Raw genomic sequence first — 25,069 nt, 5'->3', positions numbered from 1 at the left:
ATGAAGAAAATAGAAGAGAACACATTTGTGTTCTTTGTGGATGTCAAGGCCAACAAGCACCAAATTAAACAAGCCGTAAAGAAGCTCTATGACATCGATATGGCCAAGGTCAACACCTTGACTAGGCCTGATGGAAAGAAGGCCTCTGTTCAACTTGCTCCTGACTATGCTGCTTTGGATGTTGCCAACAAAATTGGGATCATCGAAACTTGTGTCCAGCTGGCTAATTCTAAGTACAAATTTTTTCTCACCAAAAAAAGGCAAAGAAATCATGATGGCATAAACTATTCCATCTGTACACTAGATTATATGAAGAAAAATGTATCACCAGGTGTGAAGGAAGATTCATTAACAACCTGTATACAGACAGCATAACTTTGCAGAATGTAAAGAAGACTTGAAACACTTGCTGCAGAAGATAGATAGAAAGACTACAGTCTTCAATATGGATCACGTCTCCACAGCAAGGAAACAAAAATTCTCAACACTGGACCAACAAGTAAACATCGTGACAGATGGAGAAAAGACTGCACTTGTCAGAGATTTAATTTTCTTTGGCTCCACAGTCAACATCAACGGTAACAGCAGTGAGGACATCAGAAGACATGTTACACTGGGAAAAAATCTACTGCCACGAATCTCTACAGAGTGCCAAAGAGAAAGGATGACCTTTAAAAACTAAAGGATGGAAAAAACCCAAACCACTGATATATGCCTGATCTAAACCACGATCTTTCCTCTTACTTCCTAGGCATCTGAAAATTGGACACTGAATAAAGAGAATAAGACAAAAGAAGAACTGATGCTCTTGAGTGTCGTTCTGGAATACCGACTATCCCATAAACTGCCAAAGAACAAACAAGCACTTCTCGGAGGCAGTGTGAACACAGAGATGCAAGGATGATTAAACTTTGTCTCACATACTTAGGATGTGCTGTCAGGAGGAGCCAGCCCTTTGTAAAAAGACATCATGCTGAAAAAGGTGAGATTCACCGGAAGGCAGGAAGACCCTCAACAAGAGGCTCTGACAGAGTTAACCATAACAGTGGTCCCGAACGTGACAGAGGCTATGAGGATGGTGCAGGACAGGTCGAGTGTCAGGTTCTCAGGGGCCCTCCGATTTTCAGCTGACTCAGTGGCATCTCCCAAACAACAGCATTCTACTATTTAAGGAGTACAGTCCCCATGACTATTACACTCTTTCAAGAACTGTCTATATTAATGAGAGCAACCAACTGGATTACATGGGAAACTTAGGGTCAGTAAGTTTGCAATGATGATGAAAGAGGAATTCAGAAAGGAGGATGTGCACACAGAATATATTCAATAATTCAGAAAGGAAGATGTGTGTATTGAATATATTCAGTAATTCAGAAAGGAGGATGTGGATATTGACCGCGAATATATTCAATGTCAACAAGTGACTGTTGAAAGCCACTCAGAAGCAATTTAAAAAAAAAAAACAGTATATAACATGGGAGAGACTAGAGAGCATTATGCTGAGTAAACTCAATGTCATAAGGACAAATACTGCATGTGATCATTATTGTAAAAATAGGAAACTAGTAAGATTTGCATAAAAGCCCAAAGCGCGAAGGGCGAGAGAAAGAGTTGCTAAATATCCTTACTCCCTGGTCTCCAAACTCACCAGGATTGTTCAGAAGCGAAGGTTTCCGTGCGTCACACGCTGTCACCTCTCTGCTTCGTTCCCTTAAATTGTTCTGCAGCTCTGCCTCCAATCTCCGATTCTCCAGCTCAGCGTTTACTGAAATGATCTCGTCCTTTTCTGCCATTAAGTCGTCTTCCTTGGATCTCCGATTCTCCAGCTCACTATTTTTTTGGATCTCCATCAAGCTGTCTTCCAGGTCATTCTCAGCTCTTTTATTCTCTAACTCGCCATTTCCAACAATGACCTCTTCTTGGACTTCCATCAAGTTGTCCTCCGAGTCATCCTCAGATTCCATAATCTCCAGATCAGAGCCTACAGAAACGGTCTCTGGAGGATCTTTCTGCCCCTGCGAAGTGGCAACCAATGTAATGAGTATTATGTCTCAATTAAAGGCACATTCAAACGAAAATTTCCTGTCCACCCATCTCCTCGGTGTGACTACATCTTTCCCAAGCCCTATGTGAGGCATGCAGGTGGACATCTCCGGACGACCTCACCCTCTCCAATAAGGGTCAGTGCCTAATTGCCAACTCTTCCGTTAGTCTATACTCTTCACTATGTGAAGCCCAATCTTAGATATTCTTATCTTTCTGGATATTGAGGAATATATTTAGTGACTAAAAACTGAAGTCGCTGATACACTTTGGCTGTTTCACTCCTGAAGGAGAAAAGTACTGGCATGTTGCACTCGCAGGATACAGCCTGGAAGGCTCTATTCTGGCCTCAATCACTGTGAGTAGGTATTCACTGAAACAGCACCAAGCACCACAGCAACCTGGGAGTTAAGCATCCTGATGGTGGGGGGGCGTAGAGAGGGAGGCAGAGTTAGGGTTTCCATTCTCCCCAACGCTCAGAAAAACTCAGGAAATAATGCATCCATGGCAGTCACTGAGGGCAATGATTAAACCCTGTTCTTTGATTGATCTTTCCGTATTCTAGTAGCTCACTCATCTCCCTTGGCTTTCCTCCTCTCCGGATGACCATGACACCCTGCCCTGAAGTTTCTCTGGTGTTTCATGGGCTTCTGGAACATTCTAGTAGTCTTGGCTCACCTGCAGTCGCTGATCTGGCTTTATTTCACTTGGACAGGCCTGGGGATCACTGGACAAGAGGCTCTGATCATCCGGGCCCTCGGCCTCAGCTTCCTCTTCCATCAGAGCAACTGGGTTTCTACAGAGGAATTCCTTACCACCAATTTGGATTATGGCCTAGAGGAGGGGAAAGAAAGAAAGAAAGAAAGAAAGAAAGAAAGAAAGAAAGAAAGAAAGAAAGAAAGAAAGAAAGAAAGAAAGAAAGAAAGAGCTGAAATCATGTTCTCTAATAATTTTATAATTCTGTATATATCTGATCAAGAGATTCTACAGATGAAGTCTAATCAAAAGTTAAGGAAATGGGAAGGACCTGGTGGGGACCTAAACAAAATAAACAAACAAAAACAAAAAACAAAAAAAAAAGGTTATGATGGCAAGGAGGTCCAATGGTGATTCATTTCAGAAAACATGCAGGGAAATGACTGTTGAGAAACAGCGTGAATGAAGACGACTGTGAAACACAATATGAACTCATGGATGGAATTCAGATTTTCTTTTTCATTATTTTATCTGTCAAATTGGATCTGACTGGTACAGAAGGAGATCGCCCCTCCTTCACCAGCAGAGGATCTGGTGGATTCGAACTGCACATCTCTGGGAGTGCAGTGCATCTTCTTGCCACTAGGCCACCAGGGCACCTGGAATTCACACGTTCTAAAGCCAGGGTGACAGCATGAATCCTTGAAATGATTACTTTGAGTTCATCTTTAAATCTTACGCAAAAATGTCCTCAGGTTTTCCTATCATGACACAAACCTTTGGGTTGTTGTTGTTGATTGCCTTTGAGTCGAGCGCGACTCATAGTGACCCTGGGAACAAAAGGCCTGAAGTCTCTCTACAACTATTGAAATTTATCCAAGATTTTTCAGAGGCATGTTATTTAAGAAGTGGATGCCACTCCTGCTTCCAAACCTGTCAAAGAACGTTACTGAGTCGCCTGTGATGCACAGCAGCTCCGAACCCTTCCCTGTCCTGAGCTAGTCTCACTACTTCTGACACACCAACCTCCATCGTCCCAGTTCAAGCCATCTCATCTGTTAGTCTACTCTAAGTGTGTTTTGGCGTATATAGGGTTCTCAAAGACCAGTTACATTTCAGAAGTGGACGGCCAACCCCTCTTCCTAGTCTGTCTTAATTTGGATGTTCACTCTTAGAAGACTATCTGACAGACAAATATTTTTACCTAGCAAGTGAAAGATATTTAACATTTGGATAGTTAGAACTGTAGAGCTGTGTGGAGGGGTTAGCGTGCAACTCATGAGGTTGTAATGGGAATGTTCACCTTTTTGAACACAAAAGCAGCTCGGCACAAGAGAGGGGAACAGGGTCACAACCCTCGAGCACGGAGAGGAGGGCCCACTGCAGTGTGGACTGGACAGAATCAAACTGGCAAAAGCCGCTTGAAAGGTTGAACAGGAACCTGGGAGGCTGTGAGCTTATTAAGGGGGAGGGACAATTCTGAAAACCCAGACGCAAACTGTCCATGTAGAAACCTGAATGTGTACGTTTCTACTACATGTCGCACCAAAAACAAAAGAAAACTCACTCAACGCATTACCAGAGTTTGTTCTTGGCTCACAGCCCCTGGGTCTCCGACTGTGTCTGACTGGAACTCTAGGACTTTCCTGCCAGACACTATTTTAGAACTGTCATTGGACATACGATGCCAACCAAAGTCCACTGAATGTCTCAAACACTGTTCCTTAGCCACTAGCCAGAAGGTGGGAGGTTCAAATCCACCCAGCCACGTCAGGGCTGAGAATCTCCTTCCACAAAATTGAAAACCCTGAAGTATTTCTCTGGGATACCTGGAATCACCTGCATCGGGAGTCAACTGGGTGGCACAAAGTGACCACACCCCGCTCCTGACGTCCCTTCCTCCATCAGCGGGACTTTTGGAGTCCACCTGAATGCATTTTACTTTCTCACTGACCACAAAGAACTAGACCCATGGCCATCAGGTAGCTCCCAGCTGGTGGCGGGCCTGCACCAGACTTTTCTCCCGGGGGCGGGGGAAGCCTGGAGCAGATGCGCCCACCTCTGCCCTAGCAGCCTGGCACACAAGGTGCCTTGGGAGGCTCATCCATTTAGGTCTAGCATGTCCCCTTGACTTTGACCCTGCCGGTCTTCCTTTTGCCCATCCATCACCAGACTGTTTCCCCAGCCCGAGCACTGCTGATTAGTTCAGTGCATCATTCTCCGGGGTGGACAGAGTGCTCACGCACCGCAGACCGTCGAGCAGCATCACTGGCCTCCAGCCACTAGAAGTCAGAAATTGCCATGCGATCAGTACATGTGTCCTCCCACATCTGTCCAGTGGCCCCTGGGGCCAGCATCCCCCTGGCTGTAAAACCAGTCCCTCCCCAGGAAGAAATGCATCACGTTCTTTCCAAAAGAGATATGTCCTGGTTCAGTGGCAAAACATATGGTTGCTAGTAGAAAGGTTGGAGGTTCAATCCTACCAACCACTTCACAGGCAGAGGAAGAGGACACTGTCATTTTGTCAACCCCACTGAGGGGCTGTCCTTTCCAGCTCGTCACGTAGAGCCCACACCCCCCTTGAATCCCTTATTTAACACTCCCAGTTATCTAACCGATTGCAAAGTTCTACGTACCCACGGCACACTGTGCTTGGGATGGCTGAGAAGCACCTTCAGTTCTCTGTAGCTCTGCACGCCATGCTCCATGACCAAGGTCTGGATGTCCAGTGGCGCAGAAACCAGGAAGTTGGCTATCACCATCTTGTCTACGATCTGTGGTTCGACACGAAGGTCCACGTCCAGCCACACACTGTAGAGATTGTAAAGCATGTCCAGTCTCTTCACAAGGTCACGCACCTTCTGGATCTCCAATTCTCTCAACCTGACCTGTTTGGGATCGAACTTGTTCTGTTTCCCTCGAGGGCCACTCTCTTGTGGATACACAGTCTGTGGACGTTCCAATCTGAGGCTGTCGGCATGTCTTCCGTGGTGCCACGAGGACCTCAGGTCGATGAGCTCGCTTTGTAGGAAATTTTCCATTATGACTGAGTGAGTTCTCCAAGAAGCCAGTCAGCAGCTTTCACCGATCTGAAGGCGTCTAGTTGGGTGTTGTTTTGAGGTTTTTCACGACTAAGTTCACAGCTGGGTGCAGACGTCTGAGGGGGAGGGGCAGAAAAAAAAAAGATGAGTCCTATCAACCTGACTCTGTTTTACTTTCTAGTGCTCTTCTAAGTTCCCCACTATATATCAGACCACACTCTTTACCTGTACAGTCTTCAGTACAGAGAAACTTAATCTAGGCTACGACCCTTCCAAAGAGCACTCATGCTACAAGCTGTCCAGGCACGAAGTCAAATGAACGCAGAAAAGGGCAAGTCACTAACACGCAGCCCCGGCCAAACTGGGTATTGGCTGAAAAATGGAATGAGATCCACACTTTACAGCACATAGAAACCAAGAGAGCTCAAGGATCGAGCAGTAACGATAAAGGTTACCAAAGGAAAAATGGGGGAAACTTTGAAGCGCTTTCTATCTATGGCATAAATAGACTATCAAATATAATCAGCAGAGGAATAACTAGATAATTTGGACCTTCTAAAAATCAGATTCCTGTGCACCTCTGAAAGACTTCCCCAAAAGAATAAAAAGAGAACCTACAGATTGGGGCAAGTATTTGGTCATGAAATACCTAAAAAGCATTCAATATCTAAAGTTTATAGAAAAACCAAGCCCTCAGGAAGAAAACTACAAACACCGCAATTACAAAATGGCCAGAGAACAAGAAAGGACCCTTCATAGAATAAGAAATTCAGAAGACCAACAAGCCCATGAAGAAATGCGCCAGGAGGCCTTGGCTGCGACCTGCCGGCGTGAGGAGGAGCGGGCCGGGCGATGCCCAGGAGTTTCCCGGGCGAGAGCACCGAGGCGGCCCGGGCACCGGTGGCGGACACCGAGGCAGCAGCAAGAACTGGAGGATGCGAACTGGAAGGACGAGGACAAACAGGCCAAGACGAAGGAGCAACCGCAAGGAGAAGGAGAAGCGGCTACCAGAGCAGCTGGAGCGCAAGTAGACACAGTAGCTGCTGGAGGAGGAGGACGCAAAGCTCAAGGTGGCAAGGCCCCTCGGGGGGGCTGTACCCGGCAAACTCACTGTGCCCAGATCCAGGCGACCATGCGCCGAACCTGTGCGCCCCGGGAGGCTCCAGAGCCACCCAGGAAGCCTGGGGCCACGTGGAGGTGCTGCTGGAGGAGAGCGGGAAGCGGTGCATGCTCGGGGAGCGTGGAGGAGGGCACCATGGAGGCGCGAACCGAGAAAGAGGGCCACACGGAGGCGCGCACCATGGGCACCGTGGAGGCGCGACCCGTGCAGGAGGGCACCATGGAGGCAAGCCACGCCGAGGCACGCACGTAGGCACCGTGGAGGCCGAGAAGGTGGGCCACCGGGAGGTGTACCGTGGGAACCATGGAGGCGTGAACCGAGGAGGCGGGCCACACAGAGGCGCGTACCATGGGCACCGTGGGAGCGCGCACCACGGAGGATGCCCTCGGCGTGCTCAGCATGGCTGGGGAGGCAGCTGTCCGGCATGTCGAGCGGCGCGTGCAGGCAGCCATCACGGCCTTCGAGGAGGTCAGTCTCTGGAGATTGATGCTCCAGAACCCCAACGTGCATGCAGCTGTCACAGCTGAAGCAGCAGCTCAAGAAGAAATGGATGCGTTCTCCTGACAGCTCCTTGAATCAGCGGGCCTTGCCCTTCAACACCCTTAAGTCAGGGATTCAACCCTGGATGGGGAGCTGTACAGAGTCAGCGAAGAGCACCCCTGGGACATGGGGGACATGGGGAGCCTGGCCCATGTCATGGGCCTGGAGAACTGTGGCATCACACCCCTCCTCCCTGGACGGTCCCAGCTCAAAGTGACCCAAGGAGCTGGTCTCCTAATAAAGGCAGGTAAAGAACATTTAAAAAAAAAGTCCTTAGCTGTGAGAGAGGCGCATTGAAACAATATGACGCCATATCTGCCGAGGGATCACAGCAGAAGATCCTAGACAGAGCAGGGCCTTGAGAGTGAACAACGCTAAAGAGCATTTGGTCAAAAGGCTAGGAGGACTGGTCTAAAGAGATTGGTAGAACTCCTGTGACTCTGAACCTGGAAAACACTCATTTCCATGGCTCGGCTTCAGTCACCAACATACAGGCAACCAGGGCACTTCTCACGTAAGGAATTACGCTGCCAGCCAAAAGGCAAGCTGTTCGAAACCACAGCTGCTCTTTGAGAGGAAGGGCAATCTCCTGCCGTGGGATTTACAGCCTCTGAAAACCCCCTGCAGGGTCTGTCCTGAGGGGGTCCTGCTTGGGGGCAATGAGTGAGTGAGTGAAATGGTGACTGGAAGAGCAGGGAAGCCTCAAAAAGGCATAAGATGGTGGGATTCCTGGGAATGGGAGTCCGGGAAGAAAAGGCTCCCTACAGAGTGGGGCCTGGAGCTCATGGTGGCTAAATGGCTCTCATTTAAAGTACAACACTCCTCCCCCACAGTAAACTCAAAACCAAAAAACCTCTACATCCATTGCCATCCAAGGCTGAACAGACTTGGAAGGAACCATGCAGAAGTAAATCACATGGGAAGAAATGACTCTTTTTTTTTCTCCTCAGGACATCCTTGGGTTAGCCTCAGACTTTCCCATGCACTACAGCACCAGAGAACCCCTAAATACAATTAAAAAATCAGGTACAAACTCCATCTTGAGGATATTAATGTTGTGCCAAATTCATAGGTTTCACTTGCAAAGCCAAGAAGGAAACTGCTTGCTGAAAATCTCAGACCTAAAGGTAAACCCATATCTTTCTGAAACGAATCTTCATGCACTCTAACTTCTAGACACCCCCCAGATTCAAACCCATCACTCACCTCTTTCAAGTGCCCTGGTCTGTGAACCTTCTGGGATCCTCTTCCAAATGTGACTGAAGCCGGAATGCTCTGCTCTGTCTAAAGCGGAAGATGCTGCCCTTCTGAGAACAGCTTCGTGCTGAGACTTGTGTTCAAGTGTGATTTGAGCTGAAATGCCAACAGCTTATATACTACGTCATCAGCCCATTGTTGATTAGATTTCCCATTAAAATGTCAAGAGAAGTCAGCTATACTAACTGATCCAATTCATTGGTTTAATCCACTCAACTGCAGTCATGTGACTCATACCAGCCAATGGGACAGAGGTCCCAGAGGATTTCAAGGCTCTGAAGCTGTCAACGATTTACTCTTAACTGGATCCACCCACCCTTGGTATAAACACCCTTGGTATCAGCAGTCAGGTGATTAAAGGACATGAGGTTGTTGTCAGGTGTCCTGGAGTAGATGGGTAGTGGCCCTGTGAACAGCAGATCTGAACCCTGTTCTGTCCTGTGCCATCCTCACACTTCCTGACACATATCCCATCGCAACACTCACCATGTCAATCCACCTGGTCAAGGATCTTTCTCACCTTTGCCAGCCTTCCGCCCTTCCCAGCACCATGCCTTTCTCCAAGGACTAGCCCCTCCTAGCAACATGCCCTGAAGCAGGTCAGGTGAAATATCATCATCGTTGCCGCCAAAGAACACACTAGCTGCACCCACTCCAAGACATACCTGTTTGTTCCCTTGACAATCCGTAGAATGTTCAGTGCTCTTCTCCAACACCAGAGACCAAAGGCGTCAATTCTTCTGTCACCCTTATTCATTGTCCAGCTCTCAGATGCACAACAAGTGATCAGAAAGACCATGGCCTGAATCAGATGTGCCTTAGTCCTCAAACTGACTTCATTACTCCTCAATAATTTGCAAAGGTCCCTAACTGCAGACTTTCTCAGTATAATATGTCTCCAGATTCCTGACTGCTGGTCACAAGGGTGTTAATTGTGGATCCAAGTAAGATGAAGTTTCAGCCTTTTCTCCATCTATCATGATGTTGCCTATAGGTCCAGTCATAAGAATCTTTGTTTTCTTGAGGTTGAGATGCCATCTATATTGAAGGCTGTCTTCTTTGATCTTCTGCAACAAGTGCTTGAAGTTATCCTCACTTCAGCAAGCAAAGTTGTGTCATCTGTTTAACGTGGGTTATTGATGAGTCTCCCTCCAGTCCAGATGCCACATTCCTCTTCATAGTCCAGCTTCTTGAATAATTTGCTCAGCATAAAGATTGCATACGTATGAGGAGAGAATGAACCCTAAGCACTCCCTTCCCAATTTTAAACCACACACTGTTCCCCTGGTCTGTTCGCACAACAGCCTCCTGGTCTAGACATAGTTTTGGCATGACCACAATCAAGTGCTCTGGGATTCCTATTCTTCTCAACGTCAGCCTTAACTTGTTAAAATCCACACAGTCCAATGCCTTGGCATAGTCAATAAAGTCAACAAATAGACATTCTTCTGATAATCTTTAAGCCAGGGTCCACCTGACATCCCTAGTGCCACGACCTCTTCTAAATCCCTATCTGTGTACAGTTTTAGCTGTGTTTTAATGATCTTCAGCAGTATTTTGCTTGCATGCAATATTAATGAAAGTTGGACAATGACCAATGACAGAAAAAATTGATGCTGTTGAGTTGTGGTGTTGGAGATGAGTACTGAATATCCCATGGACTGTCAAAAAGAACAAACAAATGCCATCAGAGTACTCGCTGGAGGCAAGGATGATGAAGCTGTCTTTGAGCATGTTATTAGGAGGGGTTAGCCCTTGGGAAGGGGCATCATGATTGGAAAAGTGGAGGTTCAGAGGAAAACAGGGAACTTTCAACGAGACAACTTGACTGTAACAATGGGCTCAAGTGTAATCAGATATGATGAGGATGGCACAGGGATTAGAGTTGTTGTTCACGGGGTCATTACTGACTCAACTCTACATGACAGCATTTCCAGAAACAGGTTTCCACACTCTCCTTCTAAGAGTGGTCAATGAGTGTTAGGACCGCGTAGCTGTTCCCCCTTCCTTTCCCAGAATATCCACCAAAATGGAACACAGGAAGTAGCAGCTGTGACTGATTCTCTCCGAAAAGGGCTGTGAAACTGGGTTACCTCCTTTCCCCAAGAATAACTCCCTTCTCAATATAGGAATGGATAGAGAAGCTGTGGTGTATTCACACGAGGAAATACTACATGGCACTGAAAAACAAGGAACTCATAATAAAATAGTATACAAAATTGGTGACCCTGGAGGACATTATGCTGAGTGAACTATCTCAGTCACAAAAGGACAAATTACTGCATAGTGTCACTGTTATAAAACAGGACTGAAGAGGTGTGGGGTGGTGAGGGAGGGAATTGTGCAACAATGAAATAATCTTTTTAAAGAGAAAAGTGACCAGATGTAGTACTAGAGAGAATGAGAGGCAAACTTCTCCTGTGCCAGTCGGACCCAATTCGAAGGTACACCAAATTAGAGAGAGAGAGAGAGAGAGATTCATTTTGTATATTTTATAGACATCAATAAACGTGCCTATTACATTAAAAAGAACCTGATTTACTAACCTTTTCTGTGAGCGGATCGTGGTTTCTTGTTTTTCCAGTGCCTCTAGCGCTTCATTTGTTTTATCTGCATTGTTCTGGATTGTTTTGTTTTTTTTTTAGCACCTCCTGGTTTTTGCTTGTGGCATCCTGTAGTTCTTCGAGTTTGTCTTTTATCCATTGAAAATATTGAATCATTCTTCTTCTAAATTCTGTGTCAGAAAGTTCCATCAGACTTTCTGTTTTTAGGAAATCCATTGCTACTGTTTCACCCTTCGGTGGTAACATCTTGTTTTGCATTTGTGTAGTGTGTACAGTCTTGGTTTTTTTTCGAGACATTGATTTAAACTTGATCTGAAGACAATTTCTCTGAATTTCTAATTCAAGGAAAAGGTGAGCTCAGAGCCTGTGAGAGCAGTCTTTTGTAGGTAAGTCCGATCCAGGTGCTCTGGATTAAAGGCAGGTTGATTGACTGGTCATGTAGTTACAGGAGTGGAGCCAAATGGGGTGGGGCAGGCAGGGAGGTGAAATAGTCACCAGGGTGGGTCAACCAGTTGAGGGACCTCGCTCAGACCTTAGCTGCCCAGGTGTGATCACGATTGAGGACTCTGATCAAGTTCCCGCTGTCTGTCTCCCAGTCAGCAGTTCTCACTCAGTGGCCCTTACCCAGTGGCACTACCCAGTGCCCTCGTCCAGTGGCCCCTGCCTAGGAGGACCAGTCAAATTTCCGTAAAGCAGTACGGGTTTAAGATCCTGTGGTTCCTAAAACTATTTGTATAAATGAAAGTTCTTTTTAGAATTACTATTGTCTATGTAAAACAACAGACCCACTGGGTCTTAGTGGGACTTAAGAGGATTCAGCCAATTTTCCCACTAAGCTTTTCTCTTTCAAATGGGTCCAGCAGCTTCTGGCTTTTGCTGATCTGGAGTGCACACTAAAATGTGGACCGGAATGCAACCCAGGCTGATTTCGTACAGTTCTTACTCTAATCCATCAAAAGTTCTTATTCAAATTCCTACTGTCTCCATCATGCAACAAACCCACTGGGCCTTAGTGGAGCTTTAGAAAATTCAGCCACTTTCCCCCAAAAGGTTATCCCTTTCAAATGGGTCCCTCAGAAGCTCGGCTTGCAAATTCCGGCATTTGCCGATCTGCAGTGCAACCAAAAAGTGGTCCGGATTGCAAGTGAGGCTATTAGCTCGTTCTGAATTCACTCCAGCAGAAGTTCTGATTCAAATTTCTACTGTCCACGTCACACAACAGACCCACTGGGTCTTAGTGGAGCTTAAGCAAAATAAGCTAATTTCCCCACTAAGTTTTCTCCTTTCAAATGGGTCTCTTAGAAGCTCATCTAGTGGCTTCCGGTTTTTGCCGAGTCCGTGCAGCTTTGTTCCCACAGTTCCAATACTAAAAGTTTCAACAAAAGTTATGATTCAATTCCTATTGTCCACGCCGCACCTCAGACCCTCCAGGTTTTAGTGGGTTCAAGAGAATTCAGCCAATTTCCCCACTAACCTTTTCCCTTTCAGGTGAGTCTCAATGCAGCTCAGCTAGTGGATTCCAGCTTTTGCTGGGTCCGCAATGGGACCACTGCGGGACCGCTGCAGGGCAGGCAGGCAGGGCTCCGGTTTTTAAAGCTTCTAAAATAATGTATTAGCAACAGTTCTGATTCAAAATCCTACTGTTCGCGTCACGCTGTGATGGTCAGTCTCTGTGGAGCGTTAAGTACTCTCTGGTATCCTCTCTATACAGGTTGCTATCCCTCTGGCTCTTCACACTGTGCTCTCCACCTCTGCCATCTTCCTCCAAGCTAAGTTTATTTTTAAAAGTGCATGAGTTTTAAAATGTCAAGAAGTACATTTTTTTAAAAATTCAAATCAGCTACAGGAAAATGAGAGGGTCAAAAAAGAGTCACTCCAATTTTTAATGTCAAAATTGAACAAGCAGATACATGCTTAGTAAACATATATTCACTAAATGAGAGGCCTGCAAAATATGTAATGAAATGGCTTAAGGAATATATAGACAATGACACAAGAGTAGTAGAATATTTCAGTAAGCCATAAACAGTAAAGGACAAGTTCATTTAATAGAAACTCAACAAAAACAACAAAGAATTTAACTATACAGTTTGCTAACTCAGCCTCATACTGTTTGACCCAGACCAGGATCTATGATGCGCCACACACTGAGTAACAAATTGTTGTTGTTGTTGTTATGTGCTGTCAAGTCACCTATGGCTTATAGCGACCCTATGTACAACAGCCCTAAACCCTGCTCTATCCCTTGCCAATCTTATTGTATCTGACACACCTATCCCCATTACCGCAGTGACTAAATCAATCCATATCATTGAGGGTCTTCCTCTTCTGTGCTTTCCCTCCAACTCCCAAGCATGATGTCCCTATCCAAGGACTAATCCTGTCTTGCAACATGTACAGAATATGTCAGATGAAGCCTCAGAATCCTTGCCTCTAAGGAGCAGCCTGACTTCACCCTTTCCAGGATGCACTTGTTTGTATTCCTAATAGTCCATCGTATATTCAATACTCTTCTCCAGCACCAAAGTTCAAAGGCATTAACTCTCCTTCTGTCATCTCTAGTTATTGTCCAGCTCCCTGATGCATAGCAAATAATTGTAAAGACCATGGCCTGTATCAGGTACACCTTAGTCCCCAGACTGACATTATTGCTCTTGGGTACTTTGGAGAGGACTCTGACAGCAGACTTCCCCAAAGCAATTCAACTTGTCATTTCCTGATTGCTAGTACCAAGTGCTGATTTTACGCCAATCAAACTGGAGCTGGTAACAACCTCAATCTCTTCACCATTAATCATGATGCTGCCAATGGGCCCAGTCATGAGAATCTTTGTTTTCTTGATGTTGAGCTTAAATCCATATAGGAGGCTTCAGGTCTTGGCCTTCTGCAGCAAGCATTTCAGGTCCTCCTCAGTTTCAGCAAGCAGGTTGTGTCATCTGCATAGCACAGACTGTTGATGGATCTTCCACCAATCCTGATGCCACACTTCTCCTCATACAGCCCAGCCTTTCTCATAATCTGTTCAGCATACAGATTGAAAAGGTATGGAGAAAGGACACGTCCCTGGCGTACACCCTTCCCAATTTTGAATCATGCAGTGTTTCCTTGCTCTATTCTGATGACTGTCTCCTGGTCCAAGTATAGGTTTCACATAAGCGCAGTCAAGTATTCTGGAATTCCCATTCTTCTCAGAGTCAGCCACAGTTTGTTTTGATCTACACAGTTAAATTCCTTTGCCTAGTCAATGAAACACAGATAGACTTTCTTCTGGTATTCTCTGATTTCAGCCAAGATCCATTTGCTATTGGCTCTAATATCTCTAATGCCATGGCCCCTTCTAAGCCCAGTCTGCACTTCAGGCAGTTCTCTGTTTATGTACTGTTACAGCCATTTTTGGATAATCTTCAGATGACTCTTGCTTGCATATAATATCAATGATACTGTTCAATTATTTCCACACTCTGTCGGATCAACAGTTTAGAAATGGAAAGAAATATCGATCTATTACAGTCAGTTGGCTGGGTGGTTATCATCCAGATTTCTTGGCACAACTTGGTGAGCACAGCCAGGGCAGCATGTGTTTGTTGAAACGTGTTCATTGGTATGCCATCCATATCTGGGGCCTTGTTTTTTGCCAATTTGTTCAGAGCAGCTTGCACTTCTCTCATCACCACAGGCTCTTGCTCATACACTGTTTCATGAAATTCTTCTCTGTCCACCAATTCCTTTTGTCCAATTACTCTATATTTTTTTCCATCTACTTTTAATGCTTTCTGGATCATTTAACATTCTTCCCAAAGCATCCTTAAGTATTGCAACTTGAGGTTCAAATTTATACTTCAGTTCCTTCAGCTTAAGAAATGCTGTGTGAATTCAGCCCTTTTGATTTTGTACATTTCTCTGTAATACTTTTCTTTTTCTTTGCACACTGCCCTCTTGAATCTTCTGTTCAACTCTTTATATCTTTATGACTCCTTTATTATATGGTGGCTGAGGGCAAGCTACTGCTCCAAAGAACCCTTAACCCTGAATGATTTCATAATCAAGATTATGAAGGGGGGAAAAAACCACAACAAAAAACAAAACCAACGACAAACAGGTGGATTACAAATAGGCTTTGTTCTGGAAAGGGACAGGTTCCTCTCAGTCCCTCAGCATATACTCACTCATCTGATCTGGACACTTTCTTCTAAGTCTTATAAAGACAAGACTTCTCTCAGGACAGCCTCTCAGACTAGGCTTTTTCTGGCTAAGCAGAACATGCTTCCATTTGGCCTTGCATGCCTCTATTATGAGCCTTCTGTCTTTGATTTACCTTTCTACAACTGACCAAGATTTTCCCCAGTGTTTTTTCTCTCTTAAATATATTCCTATCTCAAAACCAACATGATTCATTTCCTTTTGTTTCTCCCTCAGGAAAAAAAGAAGAAGAAACATGTAATATTTTGTAAGGAATTCATTTCACCACATTGGTGAGGTCTTATTTACTTATTTCCATTCCTTCCTCTATCCTGTCACTTCCTATCACCTGAGTTACATCCTTGGATAAATTCTGCTTTTGTTAATAGGTATAAGAGGTTCAGAATTCTAAGAGTTTAGATACTATCTAGTGCTATGAAGGTGAGTTCAGATCTAGATTCAAAAGGCAGGTAAGGGCTTTAGATTCAAGAATTCCACAAATCCTTGTGAAAACTGGGTCCTGTTCATTATTGAGCCTCTGAGTTCTGTTCTACACTTATCTCCTACTGAATCTGTGATCCTCTAAGGAAAGACCCAGTAATACAATTCTTAGTCAAGCCTACGCTCCAACCACTCAAGTGTCTGATGAAGAAAGTGACGATTTCTAACAACTTTTCATCTGGAAATTGATTAAACAGGCAAATGAGAAGCATTACTATTAACTGATGTATAAAATGCAAAGTTTGGAAATTATAATGAAGAAATGTTGAAAAATGAAAACTTGGTAACAGAAATGAAGCTGTAGATGGAATGATATGATTTTGTACAAAAATCCATTTACTGCAAAAAATAATTTGAAAAATGTGTGGGGATTATGATTATATGCATGCGTTATGTAGTCACTGAAAGAGACTTTAAGATGTTGAATTTACAGTGACTATAATAATGGCCTTGATCATATCAGGTATGATGAGGATGGTGCAGTATAGAACAAGGTTCAGATCTATTCTTCACAGAGTCAATCTGAATTGCAGTCAACTAGTTAGCACCTAACAGTAAAATAGTGACAACTTCTATATATACCAGTAATAAAACTTTGTACCCAAATGATGAATGTTCATCTGAATTTAGCACACATTGCTCATCATTCACTAATAATATCTGTAATTTACTAAATTAAAAAAGGTCCCATTGAATCACCCACAGACTCCAAGCAGCTGGTGAACTGAAGAACTAAGCTCAAGTGAAAGCTCTAAGTCCTCTTTAGTTCACTAAATCTCCCCAAATGTCTGTCCTGAATGAGGTGCAGATCAGAAGGAAAGCTCTAATTCACGATTATTATATCACAAGCCTTAGGGATAGCCCCTGATAGAAAGATTAGCAAACCAAAATGGGAGTTCTGACACACAGCAAAAGGGAAAATTTTGTCTAGTTCCCAAATTTTAGGACATAGATATGGTGGTGAGTCATGTTGCTAGTAACAAATAGAATGTAGGCATTTTCACAGTCGTGTGTATATGATTACAGAAAATACATGGAGCAAATGGTGAGCTGGTTGTGTTCAGGGAAATTTTTGTCTTTCTAATGCAGTGAGAACAATATGCAGTGGTCAGGAGACACACTGCAAAGACTTCCTGAGAATTTGGAAAAATGAAAGTGATAATACCTTTTGTCAGACCTTTATATTTGATCTGAACGTTATCTGACTCAGGACTTCTCACACTCCTAGGAGGTAGAAATTTCAAATTAGAATGATATTTGAGGGGATTGAGGAGGCTACCACCATATAAATACTGTCTGTTGCTGCATGCTCTTCTGATGTGGTGGCACTTGACATGGGAAACATTGTTTAATTTTGATTCATTTGAATTGTTGCTTTTAATTGTCATATGGAATTTGCATTTTTTATGAGAAAGGGAAAAAGTATTATGATAGATGACGAGAATATTTTTAGCTTTCACAGTTGAAGGGATGGAATTTACTTCAGCTGTGATGTAGAGGTGGCCACTAGGAATAATTCTGATTAGGCATTACAAGCATCTCCTTCGTTCCATGCTACAAACTTATTCACTCCCTGAAGAGTGGAAATGTCAAGGTGACACACAAACAGACAGTCTTTAGTTAGGTTCAGAAAGAAACATTTCCAAAAGGTGATATTATACACTGTTTCTTCTGACATCCATCTCCATCTTTCCTTCCTCCTCTGTCTGTGTGATTGACATTTTGCATTTTTCATAAATGATATTCTTGATATCCTCCCACACCCCATCTAGTCTTCTTGCATTAGTGTTCAAGGCCTACACCTGGTTTTGGGGATGATTTTTAAATTCAGGTGGGATAGACTCAGGGTAAAAATTTATTACTGTGAATTGAATTTGCATCTGAGTAGTTGATGGTCTGTTCCACTATCAGCTCCTGGCCTAGGTTTTACAGCTGATATTGAGATTCTCCAAGGATTCTTTCCACAAATGTAATGAATCGATTCCTGTATAGTCACTCAAGTGAGGTCCATATGTATGTTGTTTGAATGTGCCCACAAGTTGCCTATGACTCATAGTGACTCTATACACAGTAGCTCTGGACTCTCTCTTATCCTGCACCAATCTCATTGTGACACACCTGGCCACATTATCCCACTTAATATGTCACTCCGTCTCCTTCAGGATCTTCCTCTTATGCTGCACTGTACTCTTCTAATCACAATATTCTTCTTCAAGGACTGCTCTGTCATGGCAACATGCTCAAAATATGTCAGATGGAGTTTCAAAATCTTTGCCTCCAAGAAGCAAGTTGGTTTCATCTTCTTCAGGACAAACTTGTTTGTTCTCTTGGCAGTCCATGAACTATTCAATCTCTTCGCCATTGCAACAACTTAAAAGGCATCAGTCCTTCTTATGTCATCCTTAATCACTGTCCATCCCTCTAATTCATAGCAATAATTGTGAAGATGATGGCCTACGTCAGACACACCTTAACCTCTAGACTGAAATGGCTGCTCTTTAGCACTCTGGAGAGGTCCCTGACAGCAGATATTCCTCTGATGAAATGCAAGTAATCTTTTGGTTTCCTGAATTCTGATTCCAAGAGTGTTGATTGTAGAACTAAGCAAGCTGGAATTGTTAACTCTCAATATGAACCACTATCATGGTGTTACACATTGGCCCTGTGGTGAAAATCTTTGTCTTCTTGATGTTGAGTTTCAATTAATATTGAAGACTACAGTCCTTCTGCAGCAAACACTTCAGGTCCTCCTTAGTTTTGGCACACAAGATTTTGTCATCTGCATAACACAGGTTATTGACGAGTCTTCTTCCAACTCTGATGACACATTCTGTCACCTAAAGCCTGGACTTTCAAATGGTATGTTTTGTACATAAATTGGTAAGGTATGGAGATAGGAGCAATCCTGATGCACGCCTTTCAAGAGTTTGAATCATGCAGTGTTTCTTCCTTCTGTTCTGATGACTGTGCCTGCATCCCACCCTTTCTTTCCCCTACCCCTGTTGGTCTGTGGCTGGCCTCAAAACATCACCTTCACCCTGTTGGTCTGTATATGTGCTACCCGCACCCCCTTTGTTTGTGGATGTGCTACCCTGTTTCACCTTGGTCTGTGCCACCCCATCCATCCCTAGATTTGTGCAGAGTGTGCAAGCAACATATATATCATCACCATTTATATTTCATGTGAAAGAGGTTTACAATGACTAAATTATTGATTGCATAGAATTATAACATTCTATCTCCAGCCTCATTTCTGTCACCAAATCCATGTTTTCCCAATACTGATAATTCTTACTTATTCTCAAATAAGTCACTGAGCACCCTTGAGGGGTTAGAATTTACAAGACTTCTTATAGCTCTTGGATGCACGAAAAATCTCAAGGAGCCTGACATTTCCAAAGGAGATGTCCTTCATTGTTTTATTTTTAAAACATCCTAACATGAGCTCATTCTTAGGATTTCCGGCAGCTTTTTACTACCAATGTTTTCACCACAAGTGAATTTACCAAGCTTGGGTGACATGTTGGAAATAAAAAACTGAGACGGGCTCTGAGCTGTACATGGTGCTACGCCCTGGCTTGCGCCTGTGGACCTTATGGCACAGTGCCTCCATCTTGCCCCCCATGGGACTGTAGGGTGCTGTGGGAACAGCCAGCAGCTCTCAAAACTCCAGTAAACAAAGGGGGACTTGCCCACCAGGAGCTCGTAGCACAGCACCCCAATGCACCACAGATTCACCTCCTCAGAGGTTCTCCAGCTCTTCACAGTCCGAGACCGATAAAAGCATCCACAATATGGACATGACTTTTCCTTCCTTCGTGCTTCTGGGGCCCAAGATCTAATCTCCAAGCTGCTCAGATACAATCCCTCAAAGCAAATTCCACTGGACCAAGTCCGGAATCACCCCTGGGTGTAGGCCCACTCACAGAGGGTGTTGCCTCCCTCTGTACAGATGATTGAGTCTTGCCAATTCCTGTCCTTTTGTGTTTATCCAGACAGCTTGCTTGATTTTGCCACTGAGTCTGTCTTTCTTTTTGGGTTTTTTTAAAAAATTTTTTCACCTTTTCTACTAGAAGATGTTAATCAATAAAAACTTAATCATTTTGTAGCGGGGGGGGGGAAACAAAACAACAATAATAACAACGACAAACCAACTCCAGCGAACAATGGCTCTCATTCATAAAGTCCACAGACATGTCCAGGGACTTTTAAACATCGGAAGGACTCTGCAGATCTGTAAAAAGCCCACAGAAGTTAGAACTTGTGGATGATTCCAGCAAGTAACCTGTGGTGCTGAGATACTGCGTATAGGCTGGCGGCACACTGCCTTCCCATTGTGTGCCTTGCACAGGGGTCCAGAAGGCCTGATTCTGGCTGTAAATTCCAGCTTATGGTGCCTTTCACAAAAGGCCAAAGGAGGTGGATGGATTTGGGGTGTAGAAACCAGAGCTCTCCAAGAAGGTAGGATCCCCAGCAGAGGGGCACTGGCAGGAGGTGGGGCATTGGTGAGCTTTGGAATGTGCACAGGAGCACAAAATCCTCCCTGTGGTTCTTTCTGCCTCTTCAGTTGAGGCTCTGCTCTGGAGAGGAGGTTCTTGGACCACACCTGAATTTGGTGTTCCTGCAGATTCAACTCTCAGACGTGAGTCACGCAGTCGTCATGTCCAATGTATCTATATAAAATATTGCTTGAGCACTTGCCTCTAATAGGAGGTAAATACAGTGTGCTCTTGGTGTGGCCTAAAATGGCCCTCTGCATAAGGATCTTGGGAAGAATTACCCAGCAGTTCCTCCACTAACCTTCGTCCCCACAGGGAAACTGCTGTGAACAGATATTCTACTAGAGGCTTCACATTCTTTCCCCCTTGGGCTCTGTGATGTGCTGGCTGTCTGGCTCATTGTGAACAACCAGTGTTCTTGTGTGGCCATCATTATAATGGTGAAGGCAGGTCAATGCACTGCCACTTCACATGTTCTGGGGGCCAAGAGCAGAAGGCTATGAAAGCTCAGGAAGGGATCTGGGTTTCTGAAAGTGGAGGGTGACATACCAAACAAGGATTCCTTGAGCAAGGTCTAAACAAGACCCGCAAAATGCAAGATTTTAACTTGAGTTAAAAAATAGAGAGCTAGACAATGACAATTATAGATATATAGGTAGATAGGTAGGTAGATAGATAGATAGATAGATAGATAGATAGATAGATAGATAATAGATAGATAGATAGATAGATAGATAGATAGATATAACATTTTTACTAAATAGATTTTTATATTTTATTTATGACTTTGGCAAATGCCAAAACAAAATTTGAGAGACATTTGGTATATAAAGCAGTTCCATAAAAATTAAACCTTTCTCAATATATGGTAACTGGTAAAATAAATCTACATTTGTCCAGCAGGGAGCACATTAGAGATGGCAACACTCCTAGGACCATGCACAGCTTGCTATGATCTGGTTGAACAACCAGAGGAGACATCTGCTTTGGACCTGTTACCAGGGAATTTTCTGGTGTCTGCGTGTTCTGCTCTGAGTGTCAAGCTCTTCTGTTCTGGAACCAGATCTAAAGGAAGACATGATCATCATGGTTGCTCCTAGTTTTTTTAGAGCCAGACGGTCAAACGACTGGCAAAATCAATGCAACTCAAGCAGACATCTTTGTAATATTTGCCGTTTGCGGTTAAATCTACCTTTCATCAGCTATTTATTAAATCATAAATATTTTACATACACTCGGCCACTATTTCCCTATATGACATAAAACAGGTATCACTTAGCTAAATAATTTTGCCCAGTTGTTCCACAAGAAAAATAGAAGTAATCAATCTCCTCCCTCTGGGATTTACTATCCCTGAAATTCCATTGGGGGCTCAGCTATAGGTTGGACGGTTATGCCTCAATGGTTCACCACAACACGCCACACTGCCATTCCCTAGCTCGAGATGATGGTGACCTCAAATTCCACCCATGCACCAGTGATCATCTCAATGGGCTAACACCTGTTCAAAGGGGGGGGATTGTGTGTCACACAAGAGAACTGACCTGGATCCTTGCCTCTGGCAGGCATGTGCTTTTAGCCAGGTCTTCCCTGACAGAAATTCCAGGGAATCGATTCTTCCCAAAAGCTTGAAGAAGAATGTTATCTTTAGATTTTGTGATGGCTGTTCTCTTTCTGCTGACTTCTCTGGGATCGTTTGCCAAAGGAGGAAAAACAAACTGCTAGAACTGTTTTCCACATTCAAGTCTCAATGACATTTCCAATATAAATGGATCAACTTTACTCCTTCAGGAACCTTGTTCCAAAAAGAACTCATCCACTAATCCAGTCTTGGGGGGAAACACCCTCAGTTAAAATCGATGATGCTGGTGCAATTTACTGCATCAGGAAAACAAAAAGTACCAATGGATGGCCTGTTGAAAAACTGCCTAGAATGTACCAATAGCAGGTTACCCTGACTCTTTGTCAAGAATTGAGCACAGCACACAGAGTCATTTTCCCCTCAAGGCCACCTGTCCAGATCATGTTGGGACTCCTCATTACCTTGAGTTCCACATGGATGTTTTTCCCAACCCTAGACACTCTCTCCTAATGGTCTTCAGAAGACAACCTTCTTTTCCTTAGCAATAACCTTCTGTGCTTTTGGAACCAAATCTAAATATGAAAGATGTGATTTTGCGGCAAGTCAGTCTACAAAAATCAAGTGATATTTACCAATAAGGAAAAAGAAATAAAAAAATCTCAGACTCAACAGCAAGGAGCTTATCAGTTTGTACAAGTCACACGTCTGTGGGTTCAAATCCAGCAGCGGCTCTCCAGGAGAAAGACAGGCCGGGCACTCAGAAGCGTGTGGAGGGTTGCTGTGGGCTGGCACCAAGCCCGGGGCAGCAGGTCTGCATTTGGATTGAGTATCCAGGAACTTTGAGTCACGAGGTGACAGTCCCAAGTGGCCCAGGGTCCACACCCTCCATACATCAGTGGTGACTGGTGTTAATAGCCTTTTTCTCCCGAAGACACTTCTGCTAATTTGTGGGACGGTGACTTGCACCCCTATAGATTGTTGGTCTCGGCTGTCTCCCCCTGGCCCGGCTTCGTGACCAGCACCCCACTTGACTGACCCCTTTCCTGTGAAGTGCTCTGGTCTGACATTCCCTCTCAATCACCATTCATATACAATTCTATCAGCCCATTGTTGATTTCCCATGGAAATGTCACCAGAGAGGGTGAAACCAGGCTGCTCCTTGGAGGCAAGTCTGTGTGACATACTCTGGGCATGTTGCAAGGAGGGACGAGTCCTTGGAGAAGGACATCATGCTTGGGCAGGTGGAGGGGCAGTGCAAAAGAGGAAGCCCCTTGATGAGACGGATTGACTGAGTGACTGGGTAATGGGGGTGGGTATGTCAGAGACGATGAGGTTGGCTCAGGGTAGAGCCGCGTTCAGAGAGGTTGTACATATCGCTATAAGTCACAAGCCACCCAATGGCACTTAACGTGTTGTTCTGCGCCCTGGAGTAGACATGGCAACCATATGAACAACGGATTTGAACCCTGCCATATCCTGTGCCGTCCCCGTCATCTCTGATACACGTGAGCCCACTGTTACAGTCACTGTGTCGGTCCACCTGCCGATCCTACTCTTTTGCCAATCTTCCCCCTTTCTAAGCATGATCCCCTTTCCTTGGCCTCTCCTGACAGCGTGCTCAAGGTATGAGATCAAGGTTTGCCATTCTCATCTCTAAGGCGCGCACCCTGGCTGCACTTGTCCAAAAATATTATTTTCTTTGTTCTCTTGGCAGACCACGAGGTATTCAACTCTTCTCCAACACTGTAACTCAAAGGCAATGATTTTTCTTCTGGCATTCTTATTCACAGTTCAACCTTCAGACACAAAGCAAGTAATTGCAAAGACTATGTCTTGGATCAGGTGCACCTTAGTCTCCAGAGTGACATTGGTGCTCTTCAGTACTCTGGAAAGGTCCCTGACAACAGATTTTCCCAATGCAATTTGCCTTTTGATTTCCGGGCTGCTGGTACCAAGAGTGTTGACTGTGGAGTCAAGTAAACTGAAGCTGTTAACAATCTGTCTTGTGACGTTAACACCATGGCTTAATTCAAGTGTACCTTAGTGTTTAACAACATACTCACATATATAACAACATACTCACATATATAAGAACATATCCACATATAAAAACATACTAAAATATATAACAGCATACTCATATATATAACAACATACGAACATATATAACCACATGTCCACATTTAACAAATACTCACATATACAACAACATACCCACATATATGATAACGTATAGACATATAACAACATATTCACCTATATAACAATATACCCACATATATAACAACATACTCACATATATAAGATCATATCCACATGTAAAAACATACTCACATATATAACAACATACCCACATGTATAAAAACATATCCACATATAACAAATACACACGTATATTACGCCATACCGACATATATAAAAACATATCCACATATAACAACATATTCGCATATATAACCACATACTCACATATATAAAAACATATCCACATATAACAACATACTCACATATATAATAACATATCCACATATAACAACATACTCACATATATAATAACATATCCACATATAACAACATATTCAAATATATAACAACATACTCACATATATAACAACCTACTCACATATATAAGAACATATCCATATGTAAAAACATACTCACATATATAACAACTTATCCACATATATAACAACATATCCATATATAACAACATACTCACATATTTAACAACATACCCACATAAATAACATATTCACATATATAAGAACATACTCACATATATAAAACATACTCACATATATAACAACATACCGACATATATAACACCATATCCACAAATAACAACATACTCACATATATAACAACATACCCACATATATAACAACTTATACACATATAACAACATGCTCACCTATATAACATCCCACTCACATATATAACAACATACCCACATACAGAAAAGCATACCCACATATATGACAGCATACTCACATATATAACAAAATACTCACGTATATAACAACATACTCACATATATAACAACATAC

At 43.7% G+C, this 25,069-nt stretch overlaps 1 pseudogene; it reads left to right on the top strand.

Annotated features, from left to right (window-relative positions):
- Nucleotides 1-6,632: 6,632 nt before the first annotated feature.
- On the top strand, nucleotides 6,633-10,744 carry LOC102866218 (annotated as a pseudogene).
- Nucleotides 10,745-25,069: the final 14,325 nt, after the last annotated feature.

The sequence above is a fragment of the Elephantulus edwardii genome, unplaced genomic scaffold (genome assembly GCF_000299155.1).
Source record: "Elephantulus edwardii isolate Elephantulus edwardi_28Jun2011 unplaced genomic scaffold, EleEdw1.0 scaffold00499, whole genome shotgun sequence".
Taxonomy (NCBI): Eukaryota; Metazoa; Chordata; class Mammalia; order Macroscelidea; family Macroscelididae; genus Elephantulus; species Elephantulus edwardii.
Note: the sequence above shows the minus strand (reverse complement) of the source record. Positions and strands in the feature narration are given on the sequence as shown.